Here is an 18,963-nt window from a genome sequence, read left to right on the forward strand (position 1 = left end):
TTTATTCATATTTAGTGTCTTTTGTCTTTTATTAGCATATTTGGTATTGGAGTCATCCAAAAGTAATTGAAAGTAATCAGTTAAAGTAACCCTACCCAACCCTGGATATCATTGATAAGGGGAGCGATTGGCTGAGGTTAAATGATATGGTTCTTGTATTTTGCTTTTTATTTAAATTCAAAATGAATGCAGTTTTTACCACGCTGGATAAATAAAGGTGCTAGCTAACATACAAAACCCTTTAAATTGTTTTCATCAAAGAGCTCTGTCCTAGTTTTTTTTTTTTTTTTGTTATATGTAATGAGAGTAGCAAGCCACAAGGTGTCGCAACAGTATTACTGGTAACAATTGCCAAGCTATTCTAATGACCCCAAGTACCCGTTTTAATCCTAGAACTTTCTTTATAGAGGCGAAAAAAAAACTTAAAATAAATCTATCGTCTTGGTTAAAAAACACTCTGTGTACACAAATGTTTGAATTTTATTCAAAATCTTACTCCTTTATCTTCCGCTTGCCAAGTAAAAACCACATGCCCTTACAAACTATCGTATTTTCCCTTACAAAATACAAAATAATCTTACACCATATTCTTTTTTTCAAACGTGTTTATTTTTGTAGTTTAACATGTTATATTGTACATGTGTTTCCTTATATCATATACATTATTAGTTAACATTTTTTTATGATATGTTGAGTTGCTCGACATGAATGAGGTTTATTATAAAAGAACAGTTAAAGAATGAAGTCGCTTGGACGTTCACTGTAGAAGGAAAAAATACATGCAAATAGAATTAAGAAGAATAATGCATTTTCATATTGAAATTCTGAATTCATTTTCTGCATTAAATTATTGTTTGTAATATACTGATTAAAAGGGATCACCACAAACCTGTCTTTTTTCATTTTCTCCTTTTATAACTTCCTTTTTTTCTTAACTTCTTTATACAACATCATCATTCGTAATATAACGCATCAAAGCAAGTGAGCCGTTTGAGGCTCTCTTTAATAAATTGAGCCGAAAAAAACAGTTCTCTAAAAAGAGACGGACTTCCTTTCATTACATCAAACCGCTCGCTTTGTTTGCAACGAAAAAAACAATACTGAGATAGAGGCTTCTGCGGCGAACTCGTTTGACTCGATTGATTTGCCGTTTGGTGATAGTCAGTGTATACCGGATGGTACCCATCATTGACAAATTTGCGTTTTTCCGTACAGTTTTTTTTTTTTGTACGTCGTACACGTCTTATAATGCATCATAAACGTACTTTGTACGGCAAAAATTGTGTTGTGTAGCTTTGGGAGACTACAGAGAATTACCACACTTATTTGTTGGGCTTGAAACACACTTCTATTGTATAGTTTATAAATGACCTATATTTCACGTTGACAATATCTGTGTATTATTTGTTATTGCAACATCCATAGCAGCCTGGTCATCCTGGAAGGGTTATGTTCAGTCCCTTCTCAAAGTTTCTTCATTTTCCTCATGTTGAGGTTTTTGAGTTTTCCCTTGCCCTCATGTAGGTTTTAGATCAGGGAATGGTGCAATAATAGTCTGTGGTTTGCAATAGTCTGTGGTCTGTGCAGCCCTTTGAGACTCTTTGTGATTAAGGGTGTCACAAATAAACATGACTTCACTAGACTTGACTTTCCGCATGTTGAGGATTTTGAGTTTTTCCTTTCCCTCATGTATGTTTTAGATCAGGGGACGGTGTCATAATAGTCTGTGTTTTGCAGTAGTCTGTGGTCTGTGCAGCCCTTTGAGACTCTTTGTGATTAAGGGCCAAACAAATAAACAGGACTTGAGGTTTTTGAGTTTTTCCTTTCCCTCATGTTGTTTTTTGATCAGGGGATGGTGCAATAATAGTCTGTGGCTTGCAGTAGTCTCCGGTCTGTGCAGCCCTTTGAGACTCGTTGTGATTAAGGGTGTCACAAATAAACATGACTTCACTAGACTTGACTTCCCGCATGTTGAGAATTTTGAGTTTTTCCTTTCCCTCATGTAGGTTTTAGATCAGGGGACAGGGTCATAATAGTCTGTGTTTTGCAATAGTCTGTGGTCTGTGCAGCCCTTTGAGACTCTTAGTGATTAAGGGTCAAACAAATAAACATGACTTGAGGTTTCTGAGTTTTTCCTTTCCCTCATGTTGATTTTTGATCAGGGGATGGTGCAATAATAGTCTGTGGTTTGCAGTAGTCTCCGGTCTGTGCAGCCCTTTGAGACTTTTTGTGATTAATGGTGTCACAAATAGACATGACTTCACTAGACTTGACTTTCCTCATGTTGAGACATTTTGAGTTTTTCCTTTCCCTCATGTAGGTTTTAGATCAGGGGACTGTGTCATAATAGTCTGTGTTTTGCAATAGTCTGTGGTCTGTGCAGCCCTTTGAGACTCTTTGTGATTAAGGGCCAATCAAATAAACATGACTTGAGGTTTTTGAGTTTTTCCTTTCCCTCATGTTGGTTTTTGATCAGGGGATGGTGCAATAATAGTCTGTGGCTTGCAGTAGTCTCGGGTCTGTGCAGCCCTTTGAGACTCTTTGTGATTAAGGGTGTCACAAATAGACATGACTTCACTAGACTTGACTTTCCGCATGTTGAGAAATTTTGAGTTTTTCCTTTCCCTCATGTATGTTTTAGATCAGGGGACGGTGTCATAATAGTCTGTGTTTTGCAATAGTCTGTGGTCTGTGCAGCCCTTTGAGACTCTTTGTGATTAAGGGTCAAACAAATAAACATGACTTGAGGTTTTTGAGTTTTTCCTTTCCGTCATGTTGGTTTTTGATCAGGGAATGGTGCAATAATAGTCTGTGGCTTGCAGTAGTCTCCGGTCTGTGCAGCCCTTTGAGACTCTTTGTGATTAAGGGTGTCACAAATAAACATGACTTCACTAGACTTGACTTTCCGCATGTTGAGAAATTTTGAGTTTTTCCTTTCCCTCATGTAGGTTTTAGATCAGGGGACGGTGTCATAATAGTCTGTGTTTTGCAATAGTCTGTGGTCTGTGCAGCCCTTTGAGACTCTTTGTGATTAAGGGTCAAACAAATAAACATGACTTGAGGTTTTTGAGTTTTTCCTTTCCGTCATGTTGGTTTTTGATCAGGGAATGGTGCAATAATAGTCTGTGGCTTGCAGTAGTCTCGGGTCTGTGCAGCCCTTTGAGACTCTTTGTGATTAAGGGTGTCACAAATAGACATGACTTCACTAGACTTGACTTTCCGCATGTTGAGAAATTTTGAGTTTTTCCTTTCCCTCATGTATGTTTTAGATCAGGGGACGGTGTCATAATAGTCTGTGTTTTGCAATAGTCTGTGGTCTGTGCAGCCCTTTGAGACTCTTTGTGATTAAGGGTCAAACAAATAAACATGACTTGAGGTTTTTGAGTTTTTCCTTTCCGTCATGTAGGTTTTAGATCAGGGAATGGTGCAATAATAGTCTGTGGCTTGCAGTAGTCTCCGGTCTGTGCAGCCCTTTGAGACTCTTTGTGATTAAGGGTGTCACAAATAAACATGACTTCACTAGACTTGACTTTCCGCATGTTGAGAAATTTTGAGTTTTTCCTTTCCCTCATGTAGGTTTTAGATCAGGGGACGGTGTCATAATAGTCTGTGTTTTGCAATAGTCTGTGGTCTGTGCAGCCCTTTGAGACTCTTTGTGATTAAGGGCCAAACAAATAAACATGACTTGAGGTTTTTGAGTTTTTCCTTTCCCTCATGTTGGTTTTTGATCAGGGGATGGTGCAATAATAGTCTGTGGTTTGCAGTAGTCTCCGGTCTGTGCAGCCCTTTGAGACTCTTTGTGATTAAGGGTGTCACAAATAGACATGACTTCACTAGACTTGACTTTCCGCATGTTGAGGATTTTGAGTTTTTCCTTTCCCTCATGTATGTTTTAGATCAGGGGACGGTGTCATAATAGTCTTTGTTTTGCAATAGTCTGTGGTCTCTGCAGCCCTTTGAGACTCTTTGTGATTAAGGGTCAAACAAATAAACATGAATTGAGGTTTTTGAGTTTTTCCTTTCCCTCATGTTGGTTTTTGATCAGGGGATGGTGTGATAATAGTCTGTGGTTTGCAAAAATCTGTGGTTTTTGAGAGTCCTTGTGATTAAGGGCGTCACAAATAAACATGACTTGACTCGATTGCTCCTGAAGTAATTTATAAATCGTTCAGATTTTTTATCTAAATACAAGTGCATACGCCATTGTCCAAGTCCTTCTTTCATCTCCTTCTGTCGAAATATGGATTTTTCGTCTATAGTGTTCAGCAAAGCTGGCTGTGTGCCTGTAGTACTACAAATCATAAATAAATACATCATATTTCTCATATTATTAGATAATCAAGTTTAAGAACATTTTGTAGTGAAAAAATATTTTTAATATGAGCCAGTGGGGTTCATTGTTTTTCGAAATTAAAATCAAATTGTTCGATTAACCATGATTGAATGGCCACACTATTTATTTATTTTATGTTGATTTTACACTTTGAAAAAAGGTATTATTGGCAAAAAATGTTTGTTGTTCTTACCTGGGCGGAGTTATTAACCCCCAAATATACAGCAAAAAAATAAAACAATAATAAGGATACAATTCTGCTTGTTTTGGGTGTACTTTTTATCATCTAAGTAAAATATTTCTTAAAATTAGCAAAAGAACCAATTTTTCAGTGCTAAATATGCTTTTTTGCTCATTTTAGGGATGTTTATGCTCTTTTTTGAATAAACACGATAAAACGTTCTTTAAACCAGAAGTAAACAGCAAACCCTGAATAAAACAGGTTCACTTTTCCCAGTTTTCATCATGGATTGTTTTCTGCATTCTGATTGGTTAAAGAGTCCGTAAGGGAGTAGGAATTGGTAGGAAAAAAAGAAACCTAGTGTACAGGTACGATATACAGTACTTTTATTTGTTAGATTAATGCTAAGACGAGTGGGGGAATATTTGTAAAACACAGTGCACATGCACTAGCTGAAGCATGTGAACGCCTGCATGGACCAGTTGGCAGAGATGGAAAACTGCGTCGTGGCCGTCATAGACTTTCTGGACAAGTTTTCAACATGTTACCTAGTGTTTACTAGGCTTGTGTATAGTAATGCTAACTGTGAGTCACCCTGGTCATCCTGTAAGGGGGATTACCACTTGTGAGGTCCATTCTCAAGGTTTCTCTTTTTCTTCACGCTGAGGTTTTGAGTTGTTCCTTGCCCGCATGTTGGTTTAAGATCAGGTCATTGTGTCATTGTAATCCTGTGCAGTCCTCTGAGACATGTTTGTGATTAAGGGCGTCAGAAATAAATGTGACTTGATTTGACTTGACTTGACTAGCTCCTGAATTCTGAGGGAATACAACAAGAATGTTGTATATTGCTTATCACCCCCAAAATTAGGACAGGTTTTTCTGAGGTTCAACAACCATGCTGGAGAACACGTGGAAAGGTAGACGTTGACCACATGAATATATTCTGGCTTTGCCCAAGAATACGAGAATACTGGAAAATATATTTTTTTTTCTTTAGAAAATATTGTGATATAGGATACCTTAAACATTCAAAGTTCACGATGTAGGCCATCTAACAGTAGACATATTACAGAGAAATGATGAGTTCCTGGTTAAAAATTTACGGACAGCTAGCAAAAAAATAAGACTATGGCACGAACAAGGGCTCCCCACTGTGGAGCAGTGGGTGTGCTCTGTGGAGGAAATATTTGTAATGGAGAGGACCACATTTAAAAAAAGAATACAGGAGACTCAATTCATGGACGAATGGGAAAATGGATAGACTGTAGGGAAAATATAAACAGTACGAAAAATGAAGACTAGACTTTAAAGAATAACTTAGACATGGAAGAGATTCCCCAACACTGCAATGTAGCCTAGATGGTAAGGCGCCCGCTTTGAGACTGGGAGGTCGGTGGTTCGCGCCCCGGCTGAGTCATTCCTAAGACTTAAAAAGTGGTCGGCGGCGCCCTCTGTTGGCTGCGGCTGCATCGGCTCGCTACAACGGGTCAGGTGCAATCGACATTTCGTTCTGTGTACATTGTTACACAGAATGACAAGGAAATTATTATTATTATTATTATGTTATTTTTTTTTTGTTAGTTTTTTCTTCCTGCCCCCTATTTTTTTGTGTAGTGTGTTCCAAACAAGAGAAAAAGCACAATAACAATTTACAGAAGAACCTCGGTTTTCAAACACCTCTCAGTTCGAACAAATCGGAGTCGGACCAAAAATTTCGAGAAATTCTTGCTTCGCTGTTCGGTCAAAAAATCGGAGTTCGAACGCCAGTGTGGATGTTTCACATCACATTTTTTTACTCCTTTTAATTTTCTCAGGTGCAATTGCACCTCCAATACACTAGGGGACGTCCGAGATGAAACAAATGTGTAGCAAATGGGCCGAGTTACAGAATGTGACCACACCGATGGAGCTGCAGCCACCAGAGTCATCATGACTTTAATGACACTGTCATGAACCACTTCCGAAAAGTGCTAAAAAGAAGGCGGGAGCAAGTGTCATTGGATAGATATTTGAAGAGAAAAGAACATCCTGTAGCCGAGTCATCCGTAGCAAAGAGATTTGAACGTGTGAGCACCCCTCAGACAGAAGAGCTCCCCGAAGTTTTTATAGAAGGGGACTCTCCTTCCAAACAATCATTTTCCTTCCTCCTCCATCCTTCTCACCGTCCATCTGCGCCTTCTGCTGACCACCACAAAGGTAAAAAATCCAATTCATAATTCTTTTTTTTATCCTTTTTTTTATTTTTACACATTCAACGCGAACGTACGATTAGCCTGGGTTACATTTATGTTATTTGTGTCTTAAAGGTAAACAAAAGTAAACATTCAGGGTGTTGGAACGGATTAAAACGATTTACATTATTTGTAATGGGAAAAATGATTTCGGTGTTCGAACAAATCGCTTTTCGAACAGGGTTCTGGAACGGATTTTGGTCGAGAACTGAGGCTCCACTGTAGTTACAAAAATCAAAACCATAATAGGGTTGTTGAATCACTTGAAATCTGTTTCGTGTCACATAACAATAAACTTCAAATTTCAATGAAAATACAAATGAATGACAAGAAGGTTCATCAAAAAGGTAAATAAAACATGCTTCTTTACTTCTCCAATTCAGGGAATCCCAAATCCATAGGTAGTACTGGTTCCCCAAAGTTCAGGAGTCTACAGTCAAGATCGAAGGAATAATCCAATTCTTACCGCAACCTTGATATGAAGCATTAAAATGAATGAGAGTCTTGTTTGATTCTTGGTCTGGGTGGCTTCTTGGGTCACCAAGATTTCCAATCGTCCAAGAAATAGAGGATTTTTCCAAGAAGGGAATTCAACCTGGCTTTTTAAAAGGATAAGAATAGAAATATATTCATTGAAGAATAAACTTTGACAATATCGTTCCATGAAATGATCTGCATTTCTATAGCGCTTTTCAAGTCAATGACTTCCCAAAGCGCTTTACATTGTGCTTCACATTTCCCAATAGCGGCCGTGCAGTCATTTTACAGTCTACTCAGTATTTCATCAAACAACTAACTTTGGTCTATTTAGCTAATTCTTGCTAACCTGCTGATTGGGGGCATTAGGGGTTCAGTGTCTTACCCAAGGACACTTCGACATGTGACACGGAGGAGCCGGGATTCGAACCGCGATCTCTTGATCCCAAGACGAGCGCTCTACCTCCTGAGCCACTGCCGCCCCATCTCCGGCAACATGTCTTGAAACATGAAAGACGCGACTACTCGTAGCCCCATCTGGTAACAATAACTTATAAATTATGAAATGAAATGATCTGCATTTATATAGCGCTTTTCAAGTCAATGAAGACTTCCCAAAGCGCTTTACAATGTGCTTCACATTTACTCATTCACCCACACTCACACACCAATAGCGGCCGTGCAGCCATGCAAGGCGCCAACCAGCTTATTGGGGGCATTCGGGGTTCAGTGTCTTACCCAAGGACACTTCGACATGTAACACAGCCGGGATTCGACCTGCGATCTCTTGATCCCAAGACGAGCGCTTTACCACCTGAGCTACTTTCCCCCGTTATGCAAGTCATCTAATCATTTTCAATAATATAATCAACAGAGATATCAAATATTAAAGTAGATCTCAATTTGATTTAGATGTTATAAACCGTTATCACGAGCAATATTTTGTTTGAAAAACTATAAAGATAAACAAAACTCACTAAAATTCAACTTGATGGGGTTTTTTGTCCATTGTGAATCACACAGTCACTGGGTCGAGTCAAAACGGTGAAAAGGATAGATCTGCTTTTCGAAATAATTGCTTGCCAACAATTGCTATTGATATTCTCGGGTCAGGTCTGGCGTCCCAAGTTCTGTCGGTTCTTGCTGTGATGGTTATAATGTCTTTTTTTTTAAGAAATCATTGTTCGCCAATTTGTTTTTTTCATTTGATAATTTAGTCATATGATCAACATTATGTGTACTACCACATTTGAATAGTTAAGTCACTCCACAAATCTCATGCACCCCTCTCCCATTTCTCCTGCCTAATGTGTTTCGCCCCGAACACCTTTGCTATTTGTAAGATAAAAGCATATAGGCGCGGTGGTAAATAAAGCTCTTTGGACTCCTTTGACTCTGCATTGTTAACACAGACTTAATAGAGAAAATATTCTGCTTTTTACTTTTCAAGGACGCATGAATTAAAACCTCTGCTGTCCCAATCAGATGCAGAGGTTTTAATTTATGCGTTTATTACTTTTCGGCTTGATTACTGTAATGTGTTGCTTTCTGGTCTCCCCATGTCTAGCATCAAAAGTTTGCAGCTGGGTCAGAATGCGGCAGCTAGACTTTTGACTAAGACCAAAAAGTTAATCCTATATTGGCCAACTTGCACTGGCTCCCAGTCCACTTAAGATGTGACTTTAAGATTCTCTTATTAACATATAAATGTTTGCATGGGCTTGCACCCTCTTATCTCTCTGATTTGATTTCCCCCTATGTTCCTGCACGGAGTCTGCGCTCGGAAAATGCCGGTCTACTTGTGACTCCGAGAGCCAAGAAGTCTGCAGGCCCGAGAGCGTTCTCTATCCGGGCCCCGGTGCTATGGAATGCCCTTTCTCCGGAGATAAGATCTGCAACCTCAATGGAAGTTTTTAAATCAAGGCTTAAGACACACTTCTATTCCAAAGCTTACGATTGATGCCCACCTCATATTTTGTATTGTCCCGTCTTTTTCCGACGGCCTGCCTGGTGGTGATGCGAAGGAGAAGGACGATTTGAGATGAATCAGCAGACCAGTGTTTGACCTGAAGCATGTAAACGCCTGCATGGACCGGCTGGCAGAGATGGGAAGCTGCGTCGTGGCCGTCATAGGCTTTCTGGACTAGTTTACAGACCGGGGGCGTCGCTGCTGTCATGCACTGTCCGGACACATTTTCAACATGTTACCTAGTGTTTATTATGTTTGTGGACTGTAATGCTAAATGTAATTCACCCTGGTCATCCTGAAAGGGGGATACCACTTGTGAAGTCCCTTCTCAAGGTTTCTCTTTTTCCTCACGCTGAGGTTTTGAGCTGTTCCTTGCCTGCATGTTGGTTTAAGATCAGGTCATTGTGTCATTGTAATCCTGTGCAGTCCTTTGAGACAATTTTGTGATTAAGGGCTATATAAATACATTTGACTTGACTTGACTGCTCGAACGACACACCTCACCTTTAAGCAGCATCCGGCAGGTGTTGGATGCAAACTAACAAGCCTTTCCTCTTCACAAGAGCTGTAGTGAGGGTTTCAGCACTCTGGAAAATGTATTGGTGGGGTTGTAAAAACATCCCTCCCATCCTTACTCCCCCCAAAAAAGAGGAAGGAATATTTAGGGGTGAGTGGAACCGGAGCTGTGGCCTGTGGATGAACCCATCGGGGACTTTGCTTGGTGGGGTCATTCCAAGTTCAGGTCTTTCCCTCGCTGACTCTGCGAGAGCGGAGGAGCTGTCCATGGCTGGAGGGGCCTGCTCTTGACGGCCTCCAGCCCCTGCTGCCAGACCCCCCGGGGGGGCCCTGTAACACAAACCCCTTTCCAGCAGGAGTTCTGTTGAGTGCGCTGGTGGTGGGAGCCCTAAGTACACCAGGGTCATCCGGAGGGTGGGAGGGCGTCCGAGACCAGAGGAGCCCCGTCAATAAATATTCCCCGCCGGCAGCCAGAGTACGTTTTGTTTTTTTGGTCTTCGGGTTGCTGCCGTGAAGCAGGGGGTTCTTAAACTGAGGTAGGGCAGTCGAAGTTGAATCATTTGCCATGTTAAGTCAAGTCAAGTCTCATTCCCATCTCATTAAGCTGCACCGCTTATCCTCAGTAGGGTCGCGGGGGTGCTGGAGCCCATCCCAGCAATCATCGGGCAGTGGGCAGGGGATACCCTGGATTGGTTGCCAGCCAATCGCAGGGGACACAGGGACAGACAGCTCGCTCATACACACCTAGGGACAATTTGGACAGGCCAATCCACCTGAAATGCATCTCTTTGGAATGTGGGAGGAAACCGGAGTGCCTGGAGGAAACCCACGCAAGCACGGGGAGAACATACAAACTCTGCACAGGAAGTCCGGTAGCTGGATTCGAACCCACACAGGAGGTTCCCAAGACCTTGGAACTGTGCCGCACATGCGCTAACCACTGCGCCGCCGTGCTGCCCCTCAAGCCAAGTCAAGTCATTTTTTTGTATTGCCGTTAATCACAAAGAGTCTCAAAGGGCTGCACAGGTTATTGCACAGACTATTATTTCAGACTATTATTACACTATCCCCTGATCTGGAACCAACATGAGGGCAAGGAAAAACTCAAAAACCTCAACATGAGGAAAATGAAGAAACCTTGAGAAGGGACCGCACATGTGGTCATCCCCCTTTCAGGATGACCAGGCCGAAATGGATGTTGCAATTACAAATATTACAGAGATATTGTCAACAAAAAATATAGATTGTTTTGACACATAAGTTGTTTTATATGTTTTTTTGACAGCGCTGTCATCGCAAGATACTTTTGCAAAGTATTTTCTATGACAGTGGTCAGAAACCACCGGACCATATACCAGAAGGTGGGTTGGTTTGTCGGTATTCATTTACTTATTTATTGATCCATCATTTATTTTATTTATCTGTCCTCAAGTATAATATCAAATAGTTCCCATTTTATTCAAATAAAACAACAAAAACACAGCAAAGGTAAACAAAAGGTACTACTTAAAATATCTCCTACAAGACAAAAACTATTATATTGTTTTGGAGAGGGAGGCTCATTATTCTCCTATTTCAGTGACTTCATGTTGCTTGCAATACAGTGACTAATAAATAGCATCACTTGAACCTAGACAAGTCCGCAATCAGGGTTGGGTAGGGTTACTTTAACTGGATTACTTTCAATGACTTTTGGATGACTCCAATACTAAATATGCTCATAAAAGACAAAAGAAACTCAATATGAATAAAATGATGACTCACAACACGTGGTAAGCTTTCTCTCCTGGCTTTGATCTCTTTGATCTCCGGCAAAACCAGGGTTGGGTAGGGTTACTTTAACTGGATTACTTTCAATTACTTTTGGATGACTCCAATACCAAATATGCTAATAAAAGACAAAAGAAACTAAATATGAATAAAATGATGACTCACAACACGTGGTAAGCTTTCTCTCCTGGCTTTGATCTCTACGATCTCCGGCAAAACGAACATAAAATGCCACAGAAACAAAATGAAAATAAATCCAAACAGCTTGCCGACATCATTTTTGCCGTTGAGTAGATGTTTTCCTGCAAATATTACAGAAACCTTGCCTAGATGTAGTTTTTTATTCCCTATGAAGTGCATTCATCAATTTTTCGTGTATTTGTGATACACTTTAGCACAAAACTTGTTTTTTTTGTAACATGGAGGCATGGAGTTTCCACAAACTGCTGTTGATAGCAGCAGTTAGATTTTCTGTGTCAGTCTGGACAAGAAACAGACAAGATTTGGATGCTAATGGCAGAGCAGAGTATAAACAATACAAGTGCATCATGTCGCTAGCTGTAGTATGCCCCTGGGGAATGGGCTTGCAAGTGTACCAATGTTACTCTCAGGGTTCGTAATGTGCTTGAAATCCTTGGTGAAGGATTTTTATATTTTATTGATTTGACTATAAGCAGTGTTCCCTCTAAGCTGCGCGCGTGCACAATTGCGCACTGCTCGCACATTCTCAGCACACAAGAAAATCTAGCCAGCGCACAAAAATCAGGGCTCAAAATTTCTGATTATGAAGCGACTTCAGTCTAAGTTACAGTGCATAAAGGTAAAAATACACGGGTTCCCCTGACGTTGTGTCCTAAATGCGGTATTTTGAAGTCGAGTCGAAGGAGAACGAAGTTGAGTAAAGTTAGTAGAGTTTGTCAGGGAACCGGCTTCTTCAGCTCGGCTCACTAAAAGGAACCGGCTCTTTCGGGTCCTAAACGGCTCTTCAGGTTGTTTTTGCTTTTTTAGTCCCAACATGACCAAATATTATGTAAAACTATTCACAAAATGACAAAATGAAGGGGGAATAGAACAAAAAAGAAAAAAATACCAAAATGAAAAAGTAGTGAAAAGCTGGGAAAAAAGAAACAAAAGGAAAAGAAAAAAAGAAGGAAAAATTTAGAAAAAAAAGCCAGAAAAAAAGAAAAGAAAGAAACGTAGGAAAAAAGTAAATGGAGAACAAAAAGAAAAAAGTAACAGCTTAGAAAAAATAAACACAATGAGACTTATTTTAAAGCAATTAAAAAAAGTAGGAAAAAACACAGAAAAAAGAAGAAAAAGTTTGTGTTGCATTCAAATAATTCCCAATTGTATCAAGTGAATATTGTTGCCAACATTGTACTTCCACTGTGATTAAGTACAGTTCTGTATCTTACAACCGACTAAATAAGCCCCCAAAAATAACAAACTATATCAGGAAAAAAAAAAGAAATGGATATCTTGTGAAAGAATAGTAAAAACAAACGGCGTTTGTAGGCCGTACAACCTTTGCAATAATACATGAGTCAATTCATTCAAAAGAGAAAAATCATTTTGCATTGCCGGAAACTCAGCAAAATGTAACGTGATGTCAAGTTTTGGACATGTTTGATCATTAATTATCTTGCCACACTTGGGATTATGGTTGCTCAGTGTTGTTTTAAGCGTGGCTCACCGACTTTGTGTGAACGCTCAGACCCGTGAAAAATTAGAGGGAACATTGACTATAAGGGATTTTACAAATTACAGTATTGAATGCAATGAAGATTTTTCACAGGAGGCTGAAGTTCGAGGACAGGTCGCGCCGTTCAAAGTGTAGATTGTTTTGGCTGGGGAATTTTGATAGCGGGGCGCTGACGAGGGAATTAGGGCTTGTTCTTATAAACGGTTGGCATTGCTTTGAGCTGATGTGAGTTTCCTTTAGACGTGGTGGCGTCTTTCGGCGAGGAGGAGGTGAAGTTGGCACCTGACGCGCCCCATGGGGAGGGCTTCGTGACGCACCGGTCAGACAAGGTGGGGATTTCCTGGCCCGCCCATGGGGGGTGGCTGATGCCCCGACGTGTCAAAAAGACGGAAGACGGAAGAAAAGAGAGACGGAAGCAGAGACCAGAGATGGGAGGCTTAACGGAGACTAATTAGACTAATTCGACAACAATTCGGCAAAATTCGATGGAATTCACTTAGCTAAATACTTTAAGAAAATAAATCTGCCCCCGTGTGAAAATGCCTGTCTCTTGTCAATATTTTTCCCTAAAATTAAGAAACGAGCATGCATTGTTAGGTGAATAAAGTTTTTGTTTGGTTAATGGAGTCAGATAACTAATTAACGCTACTTTTGTTTTAGTTATTTTCCCTATTATTGGAAATGCTTGAATTTTTATGTTGTGTTTTCAAGGATGGAAAAGTGCTAGAATTTCAGGTAATGCTTGTAAATGCTTGACATTATTACCATGTTTCACGACAAGTTTGCTTAAAAATGACGCAAACACAGCTCCCTGGTGGTTTAGCTTAGCCGTTGCGTTTCTTCCATCGTGAAAGACAGGTGGCAGTAGTTTTTTTGGCATTGTCCTATGAAGATTCACCGCCCCCTACGGGTCACGGCCAAGAAGACAGGTGCATGCTGCGCCTAAACAGGGCAATATGAAAAGTGTATTAGTGCAATTATGGATATTTATCACGGGCCTTGCAAAAAATTAAGGTAGCGTTTCCCAGTGGTATGTAATGGGCCGCCTTAGGGGTAGGGCGCCCGCCCCGAGATTGGGAGGTTGCTGGTTCAAGCCTCGGCCGAGTCATACCTAAGACTTACAAAATTGGTACTCATTGCCTCCCTGCTTGGCGCTCGGCATTAGGGGTTGGATTTGGGGGGTTTGCTCGCCTAATGACTCCCAAAACATCAGTTGGATTGAGCGAGGGGGCTGGGAATCCACTCCTTTGAATCAATCCCCCAGAAAGAGTCAGGAATGTGTTCTTGACTGTAGCCACCTCCCACTAGGGGGATATGGCTCCGGTATATAATGTAATGGGAATGACTTTCTGAAATTGGAAATGAATTACTGTTATGTTTACCCAACGCCCCTATGGGGAGAGATTTTTCTTGAAACTATTTACACACATATTGTTCAGATGCACAAATACATTTGCGATTTACTCAAGACCCTAGAATCGTATGTCTTGATAAATGCACACACAAGATTAAAAGCATAACCTCAGATATATTTGTGGCTCTGCAAAATACATGATTTATAATGGATTTCTTCTTTTAAAAGTACTGGAGAAATAGGGGGAAAATGGCTTTGGAAGTCCTTAAAGTCCATGTATGATTTTGTATGATATTAAGAGAACCTTGAAATCACATCTTAGGCTAACAGGGAGCCAATGCAGGTTAGCCAAAATTGGGGTGATGTGATTGTACTTTTTTGTCCTAGTTAAAAGCCTCGCTGCCGCATTTTGTACCAGCTGAAGGCTCTTGATTTTGGACTTTGGGAGACCGGAGAGTAGTGCATTACAGTCATCGAGACGGGAGGTAACAAACGCGTGAATTATAATCCGACTGAGACAGTATAGACGAATTTTAGCAATGTTGCGAAGATGGAAGAAAGCGGTTCTAGTAATTTTCTTCACATGTGTTTGAAAGGACAGATTGGAGTCAAAAATGACACCTAATTTTTTATATATCAATGTTCACAGCAGTTTTTGAGAATACGTCGCGACATTTAGAAGGAACAATAACTAACATTTCGGTCTTTTCAGAGTTAAGACGCAAGAAATTGAGTGACATCCACTCTTTTATCTCAGTGAGGCAGGCCTCTAAATTTCCACAATTTAGTGTGGCACATTCCTCCAACGGAAGATATAGTTGAGTACTTACTCCCTCATATCTTTCAGATCTGATTTCCCCCTATGTTCCGGTCTGGAGCCTTCGTTCTGAAAGCGCTGGTCTACTGGTGATCCCAAGAGCCAAGAAAAAATCCACAGGTTGGAGAGCGTTTTCCATCCGGGCACCCGTGCTATGGAATGCTCTTCCCCCTGAGATCCCATCTGCAACCTTAGTGGAAATGTTTAAATCTAAGCTTAAAAAACACATCTACTCTATAGCATATGAATAACCTATATTTTTATGTTGACAATATCTGTGTATTATTTGTTATTTCAACATCCATTGCAGCCTGGTCATCCTGAAAGGGGGATACCACATTTGCGGTCCCTTCTCAAGGTTTCTTTATTTTCCTCATGTTGAGGTTTTTCAGTTTTTCTTTGCCCTGATGTTGGTTCCAGATCAGGGGATGGTGTAATAATAGTCTGAAATAATAGTCTGTGCAATAACCTGTGCAGCCCTTTGAGACTCTTTGTGATTAAGGGCGTCACAAATAAAAATGACTTGACTTGACTTAAAAAGTCCTTGATATCACCCATAAACAGGGTGTACGAACCGTGTACTCTGATGACGTCGCCGCTCAGGATGCCAAAGACAAGACGATCTTTTCTTAAAAAACACATTATGTTGGAAAATAATCATTCATTTTGGTATTTTTTTTCTTTTTTGTTCAATTTCCCCTTCATTTAAGTCATTTTGTGCATAATTTTACATAATATTTGGTGATACAGTGGAACCTCGGTTTTCGAACGCCTCACAGTTCGAACAAATCGGTTCTCGACCAAAAATGTTGCGAAATTCTTGCTTCGCTTTTCGTTAAAAAAATCGGAGTTCGAACGCCGGTACGCTAGGGGCGACGCTGAGTGGCGTACGAGTGTAGATTGCCCCCACCCCTCGTGAAGAACTGTTGTCACGGCAACGCGCTCTCCTTTTCTGTTTTCGTTTTTCAAAAGCGGTGAAGGGAGTGTTTTAGCCCCTAATTATGCCTCGGAAGAAGGTCGGTGCAAGCAGCAAAGTTGCTACAGGTGAAAAAAGAGGAGTAGTACGTACAACTATTGCATTTAAGAAAGAAATAATAGCAAAATATGAAGAAGGTGTGCGAGTTTCCCTTCTTTCAGGAATACAGCATGGCTTCTGCGGACCGGTAAAAAATCCTATTCATAATTCTTTTCTTTATCCTTTAACCGCTCACCACTTGTTTTGGAGACCCGGGTGCTAAATGACGTGTAAACGACCTGATTTTTTAATTTTTACACGTTCATGTTAGCGTAATCTTTCATACGGAAGATTACGATAACGCGAACGTACGATTAGCCTGGGTTAGCTTCATGTTTACGCTAAACATTCAAAGTAAAACATTCAGGGTGTTGGAACGGATTAAAACAATTTTACATTACTTTTAATGGGAAAAAACGGCTTCGGTGATCGTACAAATCGGTTTTCGTACAAAGAAATGGAACGGATTATGGTCGAGAACTGAGGTTCCACTGTATAAGGATGAAAGAAGCAAAAACAACCTGAAGAGCCGTTCGGGACCCGAAAGAGCCGGTTCCTTTTAGTGAGCCGAGCCGAAGAAGCCGGTTCTCGAAAAACTCTACTGACTTGACTCAACTCCGTTCTACTTCGACATTGACTTCAAAATACCGCATTTAGAAAACAGCGTCAGGGGAACCCTAAATACACCAAAGAAGTACTCCAAGGATCTTGACCGTCCCTTCTAATTACCAAATGAGGCCTGTCTCTCAGCGAACAATTCCAGAGCAAACAGCAAGTCTGGGGTGGCCAACTCATCAGGCAATTTGCACGGGCTACTCAGCATGAGGTCTTTGAGTGGATAAGTGGTCCCTCCCATCATGTCAAGCCAAAGCCTGAGTGAGAGCTTGACAGGGAGATAATGACACGCCGACCGCTCGGGTTTGAAGTCCCGGTCACATCTATACAGTCTATTTGTTTATTGGGGACTAGACTTCAGAGACGCCACATTTATTTCAACTGATATTATTACTCACTCATTGAACTCCATTTTGCCCTTATGGACAGTGTCTTTAAGGGACAATGTGTATTATCTGGCGCCTACTAGTAGTAAGGGAAACTACCTTTGTTAAAAAAAAATAGAGTAACGACGTATGAACTGTCACATATACATTTTATATATATATATATATATATATATGTAACAGGTGCAATAATAACTTTTGTTTTATTTAAATTCCTGCTGAAATATGTTGTATAGTTTTTGTGTAAGTGTCCTGAAATAATGAGTCCAACAGTGCCACCTGCTGGTATGGGGTAAGGTTTGGTTTGGCTTTTGATCTTGTGACCGGAAGGCGGATGCCGTTGGCAGTCTACAGCGCGCTGCTAACGGTAAGGCACGATCTTTTGGTGCTCAGCAAATAGTTCATTTTAAACATTAAAACCACAGCTGACAAATCTCTCAACGTGCACAGTAATGTGATTGATGTTGTCAAGCTGTTTGGATTTATTTTCGTTTTGTTTCTGTCACCATTTATGTTAGTTTTGCCGGACGTTGCATGGTGTGCTAAAATGCTAATTCCCCTTATAGTGTTGAAAGCCAGCAGAGGAGCTAACCACGTGTTGTGTGTGACTCATTCATTTGCAGGTAAATTGTACCTGTTTTTATCCTCAATATTGTTATTGTTTCTATTTTCTCATATATAGAAAAAGGATGATGTTGGTTAAAATTCAGTTTAAAGAAAAATTATGTTGAATTCATTGTAAACATTAAAAAAAACACTACACTATCTATCGTTAAAAGTATCTTGTTAAAATTGATGTAAAAATAATTGTCATGGTTGATTTTCTGAACGTGTATAGTATCTCAACTGTAAAGAAAATGTATTGGGCTGTCTACAGCCCACTTCTAACGTGTTGAAAGCCAGCAGAGGAGCTAACCACGTGTAGTGTGCGACTCATTCATTTGCAGCAACTGTAATAAAAACCTCATCATCCAAATGTTTATTACAAGATAAGCTGGCACTTGGGGGTAAAAAAAACAAACAGCCACAATTGTAATTTAACCAATTTCAAAACTGCTTGTCTTAATTTGGGTTGTTGGTGAGCTGGAGTCCAGCCTAGTTGAATTGTAATGAGAGCAGTGTTCATTTGAGCTGTGAAAAGTGATGGGTCCCGGGGACTCGCATGCTCAAAATTCTATGGGTCCCAACAGAGATCTATGGCTCCCCAAAATGTAGTCTTATGAAGTTGTAAATCGGCGTCAAATATATAATATAAATCTATGTATTCATGCAGTTCTAATAATAACAGTGTGTCAGTAGCTCAGGAGGTAGAGTGCTCGTGTTGGGGTCAAGGGATCCCAGTTAGAATCTCGGCTCGTCCGTGTTACATGTCGAAGTGTCCTTGGGTAAGACACTGAACCCCTAATACCCCCCAATGAGCATTTTCCCAATAGCGGCCTTACGTGGCTTCCATGCCGCTATTGGGAAAATGTGGAGCACATTGTAAAGTGCTTTGGGAAGTCATTGATTTGAAAAGCGCTATAGAAAGGCAGATCATTTCATTTCAATTGGTAATACAAAGCAGTTATCACTTCATATTTTCAGTTCACAATATTGT

The sequence above is a fragment of the Urocampus carinirostris genome, chromosome 6 (genome assembly GCF_059441175.1).
Source record: "Urocampus carinirostris isolate Australia breed hairy pipefish chromosome 6, RoL_Ucar_1.0, whole genome shotgun sequence".
Lineage (NCBI taxonomy): Eukaryota > Metazoa > Chordata > Actinopteri > Syngnathiformes > Syngnathidae > Urocampus > Urocampus carinirostris.